The following is a 14,041-nucleotide window of genomic DNA, read 5'->3' on the forward strand; positions in this document are numbered from 1 at the left end:
TTTGATTTCAAATTGGGTTTGGACTGCACAATCCTTCAAACAGAGGGGCGTTTTCTGACAGGGTTGTAGGACATGACATGTTGCCACCCTATTAGGAATCAACCTCAAATCACTGCGTTGATTTTTCTGTAGGTACTGCATACAAGACACTGGATTATACCCAAGTTGTACTATTCCAGTTTACTGTAAATGTGACTCACAGATGAAGTGATGAAATGCCTCAGTTGAAAAGCATTGTATTTGAATTAACACAAGAGCCTTGTTGATAAAGCATTTGAGTGAAAGACACTACTATTTGTCATATCAAAAAATGGTACAGGTTGTTATTGCTTCCTTTTGTTTTACAGTCAAACAGAGGCATTGCTTTATGCTTCCTGAGGGCTGATTCACACATGCTTTTCCATGACCTGATGGCTGCTACTCAAGTGAAGAATTCAATGTGAAAATAAGCTATGATAGATATAGTGTATGTTGCCCAAGGCTGTTTGAAGTCAGAACATGAGGCCATTACTTATCAATGGGGGGCTGTGTATGATAAAGGCACACAGTTATGCAGGTCTCCTGGTTGCGTGTAGCCCCTCCTACACATGGGTAGGAGTTTGTACATTGTGAGTTCATTTTAGACAATCATGGCCAATGCATGATTATTTGAGGAAAGATCTGTGGTGTCAGGGTAAGGATAAAAGAGTCGCCCCCAATCCATGACACTTGTGATGGCTCATTTGCACATGCATGTCCCAGTCATCAAGTAAGGAGATACCTGTGAGTGAGTCTTCAGCAAATACAAAGTGGTGCCCCTGTTAGTCTGTGAAACAAAGATGACTTTCATTCTTTCCTGGCACTGCAGACAATTTGAGAGGAAGGAAATGGGAAGCAAGGAAATAGCCACCTCCAAGCAAGCTGTTAGCTTTTCCAATTTGCCCCGCTAATGAGGCTGCTACATTCTTCTCCAAATGAAGAGGTTTTGCAGCTCAGAGACTGAAGATGGAGAAGGAGTGGAGATGTTGAGAAACAGCAGTCTCAGGGGAAAAACATATAATGAAGTTGATAAAGTGATAGACTGCCATTTATATGGCAGAAATAACTAATAGAGCTGAGGCTGCACACACAAAAAGTGTGACGTTCATCTTGAACACAGCATTTTTCAACCTGAATCTATGCATATCAGAGGCTGCTTTTGCCACTGAAGACTATGATTAAGCTTATAATTTAGATTTTTAATTGAACTTTTTTTTTTATTGGTCTTAGTGTGATAATTCTGCTGAGCGTCTATGAATAATTAACTGCCAGAAAATAACTTGCCAAACTGAATTCGTAAATTGTGCAAATTCTTGCATTCTCTCTTCTTCGCCATTTTTCTTGCATATACAGCCTTGCTGCAACAGGTAACTTCCAGATGTGCTGACTAGCAAAACACGTGTATTTCAGATGGGCCTATGGGATGCATCAGAAATAACTCCAAACCATGGTTAGGAATGGCATGGATGGGCCTGTGCTTTACTGATTCACTCATTTACTTTTGATTTAAAGGCACATCATAGGTCCCAGCTGCACAAAACATTCAAAGTAGCATCATAGCATTTTAAACTATCATGGCTTCCCCCAAAGAATCATGGGAGCTGTAGTTTGCTAAGGATGCTGAGAGATGTTGGGAGACCCCATTCCCTTCCAGAAGATAAAATTCTCAGCTTATCGTTCAATTCCTCTACTCGAGGAGGGAGATGGGAGTCCTATCTCTATACTAGAGCCAGGTGGGATCGGGATGAAGGAGAAGGCTCCAATCTGTTCCTGCTCCCATGCCTCATCTTCCTCTATAGTCTGCCATCCTAGGGCTGAGCCTGATGGTGCTGAGGGAGTCATGACAGTGTTGTGGAAACCTCTATTCATTTGTTTGAATTTTTATGGCTGAAATGTAGCTTGCTCTACAAAGAGTCAAATATGTTGCCTTGTCCACTTTGGCCCTTGACCCTAACTGCCACTGGCATGTGTGACCCTTGGGAAGTTGCTCATAAGGTAAAAAGTTTCCAGACTAAAAAAATGTCCACGAAATGCCAATAGTTTAAGCTACCCAATTATTAGATCAAAGTCCATATTACTTATGACTTTGATCTGAAAACAGCTCCTCACTCCTGCTTTAGCAACTCAATAGGCAAAGGGCAGTTTGTGCAAGCCATCGGTTGCTGGGTTCAGAAGAGTGTTCACAAATTGTTTTGTGTTTCTCTCTATATACAGTATATGTATGTATAAGGGCCCACACAAGTTGAAACGAGCAAGGTAATCAGTGCATGAGATGGTCTGCTAGCTGTGCAAAGGGGAGACTTCTAGGATCAAGTAAGTTCAAAGGGTGAGTTTCATCTGCTCATCTCCTCCAAAGACTAAGGAGCAATGCTGAAGTTAATAATTAGGGAAGGACCAATCTAGCACTGTTGCTGATGTGTTTGCACCGCACCTCTGAGCCCCTCCCCCTCTATCTCCTGGTAAGCAGTAGCTACACTATAAACTACAGCTATACTATAATCTGACTCCAAATGAGCAGGGGTGCCTCACCACATTGTCTGCTACTGGGTGGGTGTGAGTGAGTGTGTGCTTAACAATTCATCTGTCATCCATTTTCCAGTCCAAAATTCTCCCCTTCATGCCTGTCCTTCTCTTTTGTAAACATATAGACACAGGCCTCATTCGCACACGCATGTACACCATTCAGTTGCTCTTGGTGAGAGTATCCGCACGCTGTATTCACTGAGTGCACAGTCCGCGTTCCTGAGTACACGATAATTAAGAAATACAAATCAACTTGTGTGCATTCTTTCATGGAGTGGGGTGGGGGACACATGTGCATGCATTTAGAGATGCTTGCACCTGTGTCCTTTGCAATGTGTGAGGAAGCTGTCTGTGATTACTGCACACTTAATGATCAGCCGTTGGGTGTGTGAACTGACTCCACTGAAAAAGCATCTTCCTGTGAGGGGCAATGAAAGTATCGCTGTGTGAGATCTGTGGGGTCCCTTCACTCCTGCAAAGTCACTTGATGTTGCAGTCATCTATGGACGAATGTGAATGTATGAATGAGCCCTAGGAATGTCTACTATGCAAACACAGATTAGAATGCAGATGCAATACAAGAGGAGGGTTCCATTGTAGAGCAGAGAGAAGACAATAGATAGAAAACAGCATCCTGTTGCCATGGGGCTGGCGGTCCACATCTCTATAGCAACTACGAAGCTGTTAGCATCACTCTGGTCTTCCCAAGTGTAGTAGACTTTGACAGGTAGCTCTTCGTGAGTATAAGATGGCTATATTCTACCTACACTGTCAGATGCAGTTGGCTAGGAATCACAGGCTCTGCTTGTGGGCTTCCCTTGAGCATCTGATTGGCCACTGTGAGATCTGTGCTGGACTAGATAAACCCTTGGCCTGATCCACTAGGGCTCTTATGTTGCTAGGTGCCACCACCGTTTCATCCCAATGCTAACTCTATTTGATGTGGTTTCTTTCTTCCTGATCAAACTCACCCCTTCCATCAGAGTAGAGTACGTCTCCCCTCCTCCCCACTCCCCATGGTTCCATTTCTCTAAATTTCCTGGGGTGGAAATGGAAAGCGAGAGGAGGAGGGGGTGAGAAATCCCTCTAAAATAAAGTTTTTCTTTTCCATTAACTTCCTAACACCTCTCGAGTGACTTTGCAGAATCTCTGCAGTGCTTTGTGAATGATGTATGAAATGAAAAAATCTCTGCCCACCCCAGTGGAAATAGACTTTACAGACAGTGCTTTGCAATTGCTTCTGTGTTCTGCTATCTGATGTAGCATTTAACTAAGACAACCAGAAAACCCTTGCCAATCTCCAAGACAGACACTTCCAAAAAGTGTTAAGCTTTAGAAGTTTACTTTGTTTTTTACTGAAAACTTGTTGTCAGTATTTTAAGTTTTAAGCACTGTAGGCCTTTGTTACTCTACTACTACAGGCAGGGGTCACAAATTTCAACAGCACGTTGTGCGGTGCCAGAATTTGGTGTGCCCCCACCTCCCACACTCCATTCGAAATAATAGCTCCATGCCCAGTGAGACCAAACCAGTAGTGCTCTCCTAACTACACCTCTCCTCCAGGCATTGTTCAAGTTTTATTTCCTTCAGCCCTGGCTCACCCTCAGTCTCTGTCCCTTCCACACAGCAAACTGTTGTTTCTTCATGAGTATGTCATCTCTCTCTCTCTCTCTCTCTCTCACACACACACACATTCCTCCACCTGGCAAAGAAAGTCACCTTCTCAAAGAATTGATGGGTATATCATTCAAAACATTCAGCTTTTGTTCTCGAGTACAGTATTACATGGTAGGTCTTTTTTAGTGGCTTGTCAGTGTTAATAAATCCCTAAAATAAGTAACCCAAAACTCAATAGAGATTCCCAGGTGTCAGGAGACCATCTGTGATTCTATGATTCTATTTCAAGCAATTCTTTCTCATAAAGACATCAACCAACCATTGTGACAAAAGTCAGCTGCAGACCAAAATAATATGTTTGCATCTTCAGATATGCTGCAGCATGGGCTTTGTAGTGCTCCTTATGGCTCAGAAATGTAGCTGTGAAGAGAAGATGGTGGTATTATTTCTTAAATCAGGGTTAGTCAATGTGGTGTCTTCCATATGTTGTTGGACCTCAGCTTCTTTCAGCTCCAGGCAGCACGGCCAGTGGTCAAGGATGATGGGAGTTGTAGTCCCAAAAAATCTAGAGGGCACCACACTGGCAATATCGGTCTTAATGCTTTGGGCTTTGCAGAGGAGATCCAGAATTCCAATGTTGGGTGACCTTCTGGTAACACAAGCAAAGGTGCACACAAGCACAGTGGGTGAAGTAGTTGAGGAGAAAATGTTGAAATTTGAAGAATCCTATTCAAGAGTATCCCAAGATTATAGCACTTCTATGTTGTTTGATTATTGCAGGCTGGATTTGCATAACAGGTTTTTCAGGGCCATGATTATAAGCTGGCAATAGGAGCTTTACATAAGAGTAAAAGAGTAGGCCCATTTTGAGTAACATCTGTTGAAAGATGCATACACACCTTGTAATTAGATGGTGGGTGGGTGGATTTAATTTCATTTCATTTAGATGCCGTTAATGACACTACAGTTATTTTTGTAATGTAAACATTCTGCAATCCATTTGTGCTATGCTCAAAGGCTTGACAATGCTCTGTGAATCTGAACCTCTGCTGTGTTTAGTAGGCAGAGTATGTGGTTTTTCCCCAGCAATCCACTGACTTTATACCCCTCTTTGCTGTAGTCCCATGCTGCAAGTACCATGGTGACCTCTTCTGAAGTTCAGAGCTGTTTATTTTAGATATACGTCTGGCAGCTTTACAATCTGGTATCAGCTTTTGCTGGAGTGTTACAAGTTATGGCAATGAAACTGAAATGGCTTCAAGTACTTGTTTTATGAAATAAGAGAGATCAGGCCACCCAAGCCCTGGTATATACTAAATGCATGGTCACCTTTCCAAAACCTTATATGCCCAGACTCTGCATTTATGTAGGACCCCTCTTAGTCCTACTCCACAACGGCAGTAAACCATCCTGCTGTTTTGAGATACTAGGATCTACTTCTCTCAGAGACCAAATAAGGTGGCAAACGAGTCCCTGGACTCAGCAAGCCGATCGGGCTCATGGGGTGGCGTGTGTGCCCTGTACCTGGGGGCGGGGCCAGAGGCCCATGGGGGCACTGCAGGGTCTCTGAGGAGTCTGTCTGCCTCTTCCCACTCAGCTGCCCTGCAGCTGAGGGGGAGGCAACGGGAGGACTGTTTGGGGCATCGTGGAACCTGTGGGCGCTCAAGCCAATGTGTCGCTCCCAGGAGAGACATGTGGCTCGGGCGTGCTGCAGGCCCTGCGGTGAGTGCCACCCACCACTTTGTCACCCCCCTCAGTGGGGACATCCGGGGCGGCCCATCCCCATCGCACCCCCCTTGCTATGCCCCTGCATGGACTGTATCACTTCAGGCTTTTTGTGGGGAAAGACATGGTTAAATCCTGTTCTTGTATCCACATTCTCAAATAAAATCCCTGCATATGAAAAAAGTTGGCTTATAGGGGAGAATGTCAGGATATCTTATCTCCTATCAACACCCTGTTTCTCCAAGCCTTGCATCAGTTTCTGGCTGTCCAGTTTGCATCTATTGTAGGTGCATCTATTGCATCTATTGTATTTCAAACAGTGAAAATCAGGACAGAAAAGTTGTTTTGTTGAGCTTTTTAGAGTTGTTTTTATGGGAAATCGGCAAAAAAATGACACTGCCAACATGGGTTGCCAACTCTGATGCCCCATGGCCCAGTTTTTGCAGGGGAGGTTACTGCTTCCATACTATGAAGGAAGTCTTTTGGACCTTCCAGTGAATAACAGAACTGTGCCAGGAACTGTTGGGGACTAGAACCAGAAACAGTAGGCTCTCTGTGTGGCTGCCCCATCTGGTCAATGCTTAGAATTGCATGTGGAGCATCTTCCTAGCAGTGAAGGGGTCACAAAAGGTTTCCTGTCTGGTCTGGGAGATTTCCCAGCTAACTGTGATATTCCCAGCTTTGGTATGCTTCTTTGTGTTTTCCACAACTCTGACTCACTGAAGTTCCGGCACTTGATCTCTTCAGGATTGGAATGTGTTGTGTGTGGGGCTTCTCATGTGGTTAACTCAGAAACTGCAATTGGAGCAGAATGCTGCAGTATGTTTGCTGACAGGAGAGAGAACCTGGGTGGATCCACGCAAAGAAAAAACCCACTATGAATAAGCCAGAAATTAAATTGTTATAACAAAAGAAAAGAAATACCCTATGGATAATCACATAGATTTATTTATTTTTGCTCTCCAGCACCATCTGGTGTTGCATGTTTATAACACATTCAAAACACTGTTTTTTGACTAATGTAGCTGAGTCTCATTTCTGCATATAACACTCTCTGCTCAGAGATCTGCACTGGTTGCCTATCTGCTGCTGGGCCAAGTTCAGGGTGCTACTGTTAGGTGCCCTTGACAGATTGAGACTGGTTTACCTGTAGGATCGCCTTACCCCATGTATGCCCACTTGACTGCTTTGGTATGAGGAACTGGTGCTGTTGCAGGTGCCACATAATACTTGCTTCACACTTGAAAGAAATCAATCTTTTAGTGTGGTTTGGGACCCATGCTTTGGAGCACCCTGCCGATTGACACCAAGCAAGCACATTTGTGACATTCTTTCTGGCAGCTGCTTAAAACACTTTAGGCTAGGCAAGCCTGTCCTGACGTGTACATGCTTTGATTTCTTTCTAATTTTGATTGCGTCTAATGATTTGTTTTTACTGCTATTTTAATACATAATTTTTATTAAGTTTTCTGCTTTACAATTTAAAATACTCATTTTACATCCTGAAGACATCAAGGACTTCCCTTCTTCTCTTTCCATGTTTCATTTTGTATATCATAAATCGCTGCATATTTTACAAAAACTATACCATTATTTCTTGTAAACTGCTTAGCGGTGTTGTCACAACCAAGTGGTATATAAATGTTCTTAAATAAACTATATATAAATAAATTGCTTTCAGTCCTAGTCCCATTCCCAGCTCTGGATTTACATCTGGCATCTGATTCAGCCCTGACAACCTGACAACTGGATGAATATGCATGTGGACCCCACTGCAATGGCATGGGATCAGAAGCCATGTAAAGAGATATGGCCTGTACACACTTGTGCTTCATCACTCCAATACTGTTGTCATACAATGTGGAGCATAGCTATGTGAATGAGTATAGTGAATACTCTAATGCACGTATAGAGTAGTGCCTGTTGTGTTATGTTGCATGGCATAGAACAGCATCACTATTCCACCATCCTTTCCACACATGTGTGTTTCTGCTCCCCCATGACTCCCCCATGAAACTAATAAGAGAGAACTCCAAATTTCACCAATTTACTTGTCTGGTTTTCTGGGTTAATGGGGTCACAAATAGCTCTTTTTTAAAGGAAGCAGTTAACATGAAAATGAATGCTTAACTTCCACTATATCCAGCTAGATTTCTGGAAGTAGCTTTTGTGTAGCTCAAACACAATGCATAAATTAACTGTTAGGGAAATGTTGGGGACACAGAATAAACTGTTTTGTGAGTGCAGCCTTGATGTCATTGGATTACAGCTTCTAGCAACCCAACAGTCAGCTTGGATAAAGGTGAAGGTTGTTGGTCCAGTGACACCTTGTTGTTGTTGTTTAGTCGTTCAGTCGTGTCCGACTCTTCGTGACCCCATGGACCAGAGCACGCCAGGCACTCCTGTCTTCCACTGCCTCCCGCAGTTTGGTCAGATTCATGTTTGTAGCTTCGAGAACACTGTCTAACCATCTCGTCCTCTGTCGTCCCCTTCTCCTTGTGCCCTCCATCTTTCCCAACATCAGGGTCTTTTCCAGTGAGTCTTCTCTTCTCATGAGGTGGCCAAAGTATTGGAGCCTCAGCTTCACGATCTGTCCCTCCAGTGAGCACTCAGGGCCGATTTCCTTAAGAATGGATGCGTTTGATCTTCTTGCAGTCCATGGGACTCTCAAGAGTCTCCTCCAGCACCATAATTCAAAAGCGTCAATTCTTCGGCGATCAGCCTTCTTTATGGTCCAGCTCTCAGTGAACCTTGGGAGACCACAATTTCCTCATCCCTGCTCTGTGCCCAGTGGTAGAGCAAGCTGCGGCAGGACACTCCTCAGGGCCTTTGAGGCATCTGCCTGCCTCCTCCCACTCAGCCGCCCTACAGCTGAGGGGGGAGGCAGTGGGTGGACTGTTTGGGACAGAGCGGAGCCTGAGGGCACCCAAGCCACTGCGTCACTCCCAGGAGAGACGTGTGGCTAAGGCACACTGCAAGCCCTATGGTGAGTGCCGCCCAGCATTTTGTCACCCCCCTCAGTGGTGATACACGGGGTGGACCGCCCCTACCGCACCCCCCCTTCCTCCACCACTAAGTCTGTGCCTGCCTGGATTTCAGGACATGGCAGCAGCTAATGGGACCTATAAATGTCCTTGAAAAGGGTAGCTTGGCCAGTTCCCTTACAGTCATGACAGCAGCTTAAAAAGGGGGAGGGGGAGGAACCATTATTTTTGCACACTGTAATAGGATTTCACCCATAAAACCACTGTTTGGAAAGAAAGGAAACTGATATTAGGATTTGATTTGTGCACATCCAGAAACATGTAAATATGAATCAAGATGGGAGCAGATGTTTGCTGACAAATTGCTTTGTTCTCCTCTGGCTGTCATTCCAGATTAGGGGCCTTCACTGTGCTATTTCCCTTACAGATTTCAGAGATACTTGGAAATATAGAGGGTGACTTTGTGATCAGAGAAAGCTCTGAGACGTGGAAATTATTTTAGTGAATCAAACATCTTCTCTCCCTCCTTTTTTTTAAACAATAATGTTAATAACATTTGTCGTCATTCCTGTGTCTCAGTTCTGCAAAAGGCACACACAGAAGACAGCCCAGCACTTGCCAACCCAACGTTTATAGGCATGCAGATGCTCAATTGTGTGAGCTTAAGAAAAGGAGTTGAAGCCATCTGCAGGGAGTGGGGTGGAGGGAATGATGCAGAGAAAGGCAGAAAAGCTTTGCTGGATTAGAAAAGAGAGCATTTAGAGAAAATACTGCTAATATTTCAAAAGCTTTGCATATCACACCTGTGGTACTGCAGAAATATGTACTATCTGAATAAGAAACAGCTATACATATCAATAAAATACATAGCACTGAGTTCCTGAGCACTGAGAGTATACAGCTGCCGGAGGGTGGGTTGCATCCCTGAAGGCTTCTGCCATATTAAGAGACAAATTCTCTGGCCATAGATTGGGATGGAGGAATGTTGTTGTCAGGCTCCAATTCCCATCAGCTCCAACCAGCATGTCCAATGGTCAGGGTTGATGGCAGTGGTAACCATGAAAAGCATGGTTTGAACCCTAGGGATGAATAAATCCAGCAATTTCATTTTCTGCTTCTCTCTTTTTTTTTTTGTTCCCCCACTCTTAAATTTGGTTATCCACATTTCTGCAGCAATTTGTGATTATTTATTTTTTCACAAGAATCTTTCCCTTTTAATACTTTTTTTAAAAATGCAATTTATTTTCTTATTCACTGGTGGAGAATGGTCAAGGGGTGGGGGAGGAAAACCTTGGCACAGTGCCATTTTCATTATTCAGAGGAGGACACTGAAAATTGCCAGGGATTTAGAAAATGAAGTCCTATAAGGATGAGAAAAAGTTGACGGAACCAGATACATATGTTTATCCTGGAGAAGATGGGGGGTGGGGGGGCATGCTTATTTATTTAGATATGATATATATTGCCAGGGCATTTTTTCAGATGGAACTCACTGGAATTCAGTTCTGGCACATTGGCATTATAAAAGAACAAGGGAGGCATTCATGGTAACTTCTGGCACCTTTTTTTTTTTTTTGGTAGAAAAATAGCATTGTATATGACCCACTTTTTCTCTGATGAGTGCATGGTACACCCCTCTCCATTTTATCCTCACACCTGACCTATGAAATAAGTTAGGCTAAGAGACAGTTACAGCTCCAAAGTCAACCAGGGAGCTTGCCTGGGTGGAGGATCGAGCTGCGTGCAAGAATCAGTAGAAACTAGCCTACCATAGAAAGGTAGAAATTTGCATACATTGTTCCTCTTGCTTTTGCCTCCTGTTCTGGATGTGGCCCTCAGAAATTTGTCCAGAAAGGAATGTGAGCTTCTGGCTGAATAAGGTTTTTCACACCTCGACATTAAACCCACCTTCCCATTCCAAATCTCTCTCTAATAATAATAATAATAATAATAATAATAATAATAATAATAATAATAATAATCTGCTTTTAACCAAAGAAAAACATGTCTGGAATTCATGGCTGCCCCACATCACCTGTGGTTTGGCATTAACCTGATGCCTTCCCTTCTGAAAATGAATCAGGTTTCCTTTGCTGCCTCTCCCAGCAATTCATGTCTCTCCCTGCTCCTGCTTCCTCTCTCTGTCTCTCTCTCTCCATTTGAGAAAGTTACAGAACAAACATAAAAAGACCTAATTGACCAGCACCATCCAAGGAAGAATGACTCTGCATGTCTGGCTTCACATGCTGGGAACAACTCTAATTTGCATGGCATCTGAGGTGCCCTTTCCTTACCTCTAAACAGAACCCACCCAGCAGGGGAGGGTGTTTGGTTGTTAGTTTCTCTAGAACACACTGAGCTAGCATCAGTCATTACACACTGGTGGAGAGGAAGAGAAGGAGGAGTGGAGGGGGAAGAGGGAAAAAAGAGATGGATATTCTCCACAGCCTTGTTTAAAATGGCATAGAGAACTGCTTTGTATAGCCATGTCTGAAAAATGTAGACATTTCCTCACTGAGTGGCCATGTGTACTATCCTACAGCCATCTCCCTGGGGTACCATTGCAAAATGATGATATATGAAGAACAATGCAGTCGAAAAGAATTCTTTGGTGATAAGGATGCAGAGGGCATGAAACTTTGTCAACAGTAGGAACCCAGCCAAGGAAACTAGCCATTTACCCATAAATCCATTTACCCATAAAGCTTGTGAACCCTGCAGGATTCCCATTACATTAGAACTGGGGACATTATTAAGAAGCTTTAAAGCTCCTGGTTACCAAAGAAAGCCCCTATTTTCTGGTCCTTCATCTGGCAAATCAATTCATCATCTTCTACTTTTTGGTTTCTTGAGGTTGAAGATAATAGCTACTGGGGAAAGCAGTGAAGGAGGGCCACTGCTTTTACAACCTGCTTGTAGGGTTCTTGCAAGCATCTGGTTAGTTACAGTTGAAACAGGATACCAGACTAGGTAGACTTTGGTCTGATCCATCAGGGTTCATTTTAGGTGGCCCCATGTCCTACTTTACAGAGAACAGTATCTGAAGAGCTGTGTGAATATAGTTCTTTATTTGAAAGAGTCCTCTGTTTGAAGGTTTGTCCAGCCAGAATCTGGTTTAAGGACCGAAAGGAAGGAAAGGAAGTTGTTCATCAACAGTTAGCACCTGAGCAGGCACCCAGATCATATGGTTACAGTCTTCCCCATTGTGGTGAGATGCATTGTAATCCTATTGGTTCCTAGGTGAAGGGCTCTAGCTAAGTGTTAAACTGTCTGCTTTGCATGCATGCAGAAGATCCCAGGTTCAAACTACAGAATCTCCAGGTAGGATTGGAAATGTTCCTTGTCCAAAATCCTAGATGGACACTGGCAGCCAGTATAGACAATACTGGGATGGATGGACCAATGGCTTATCTTGGTGTAAGACAGCTTCCTATGGAGAGTCAGTGTGGTGTGCTGGTTTAGAGGGTTGGACTAGGACCTGGGAGGCCAGGACTCAAAGCTGGGAAGCTCACTGGATGTGCTATGGCCAGTTATTCACTCTCAATCTAACCTACTTCACACAACTGTTGTGGAGATAAAATGGGTAGGAGGCAAAATGTGAGCTCCTTGCAGGTCCAGGTGTCACGCTCTCCAGTCCCCCAACCCACATAAATGAGAGACCACTAAGACTGCTTTGGATCAAAACAGGCCACAACTTTATTAAATGCAGATGAAAGAGGTTTGGCTTGGGCATGGGGCAATCAAAATACTTCCAGCCCACCCACTGTAAGTGACGCATGGTCAATCCAGGCGGAGGTTCCTAAGACTTACATAAAATAGGGTGACCACCTTCGGCCCTGACCCCGCCTGGGCACGCGGACAGGACCACTCCCCCCAGATCCCTTTAACGGGATACCCCAGTTTTTGGAGGGGCAGATGGAGACTACATCCTCCCCTCTATCCAAGACAAAGGGTTGCCCCAATGCCCAACTAGTTGTGATGATTGCTATGAGGGAGGAAAAACCACCAGGTCAGAACCAATTTGCCCGGTGGACAAATTCCTACCTGTCCCCATAAAACGGCAACCACCATAGCCACAGCAAGGTCCTTGACTACCAGCTTAAACGGAGGATGGGTAGGAGGGTAGGTGTGGAACTGACGAAGGACAAAACAGCCTGTGTTCCAGGTGAGGGCTGCTTAAATGGCCTGAGGGTGGGCCCGAGGGAAGCATACTTGCCCTGTCAGCCCTTCCGCTGGCACAGCCCAAGTCCCGGCCTTCATCCCCATTCGCCAAAGCAGGATACAGGTCATGATCTGGCTCCAGATAGGCGGCAGGGGCATATGCCCCCACTGCCTATCAAGGATGACACAGAAGCCGTGACTCTTCTGTCAGGGGCCCAAGTGGAGCCTCTGCTGTCCTGCAACACTGCCACACCAAAAGGGGTGAGAGGACCTACAAGACAGGTGGGATAGAAATGTGAAGATAAATAAGTAAAATATTCCTTTCTGAATTATTGCCATTCTTTCTAAACATGCATTTCAACATGTAACTTTTATGCACATCCTTATGTGCATCCTCATTTGCCCTTCCCCAGCCCTCCCTTGTGATACATTTCCTCTCTCTCTCTCTCTTTTGGCAATGCATACAAGGCTGCCCTCAATCCTGTTCATCTTTTTCAATCTGGTTTTGGGGTTCACATCACTGGAATGGGAGCTATAACTCTTGCAGGAGGACCCAGTAAGCCTGTACTGCCTCTGTCACCCACATTCCCCACACTTAAAGACCTTATTTTGAAAAAAAGCAAGCAGCCTTGTTTTCTTGCTTGCGATTCCTCAAATCTCTCGGTGACACAGCCGCAGGATGTTTGTCAGCCACGCTTATGTTAAATTAAACAAATCTAGGAAGACAGGGCAGAGATGCATTGACCCATAACCCTGGCTAACAAATGGTCAGTATCCTTGTGAGAGAGTGCCATGGGCATTGCATGGCATTAAATGAAAAGTAAAGCAGGGAATAAGGAATTCTACCATAGCGATGGAAAAGGAAGAAATCAGGCCATCTGGGGTTTACTCTGCCGGCAAAGAACCAATAGCTACGGTATTTTCCAAAGTTTCTGTAAACTTTAGCCTTATGCAGGCATTAATGTATAGTTCCGTGTACTGTGAATATGTAAATGAATGATTTTGCTGACTGC

The sequence above is a fragment of the Podarcis tiliguerta genome, assembly GCF_965153285.1.
Source record: "Podarcis tiliguerta genome assembly, chromosome: Z".
NCBI classification, from domain to species: Eukaryota; Metazoa; Chordata; class Lepidosauria; order Squamata; family Lacertidae; genus Podarcis; species Podarcis tiliguerta.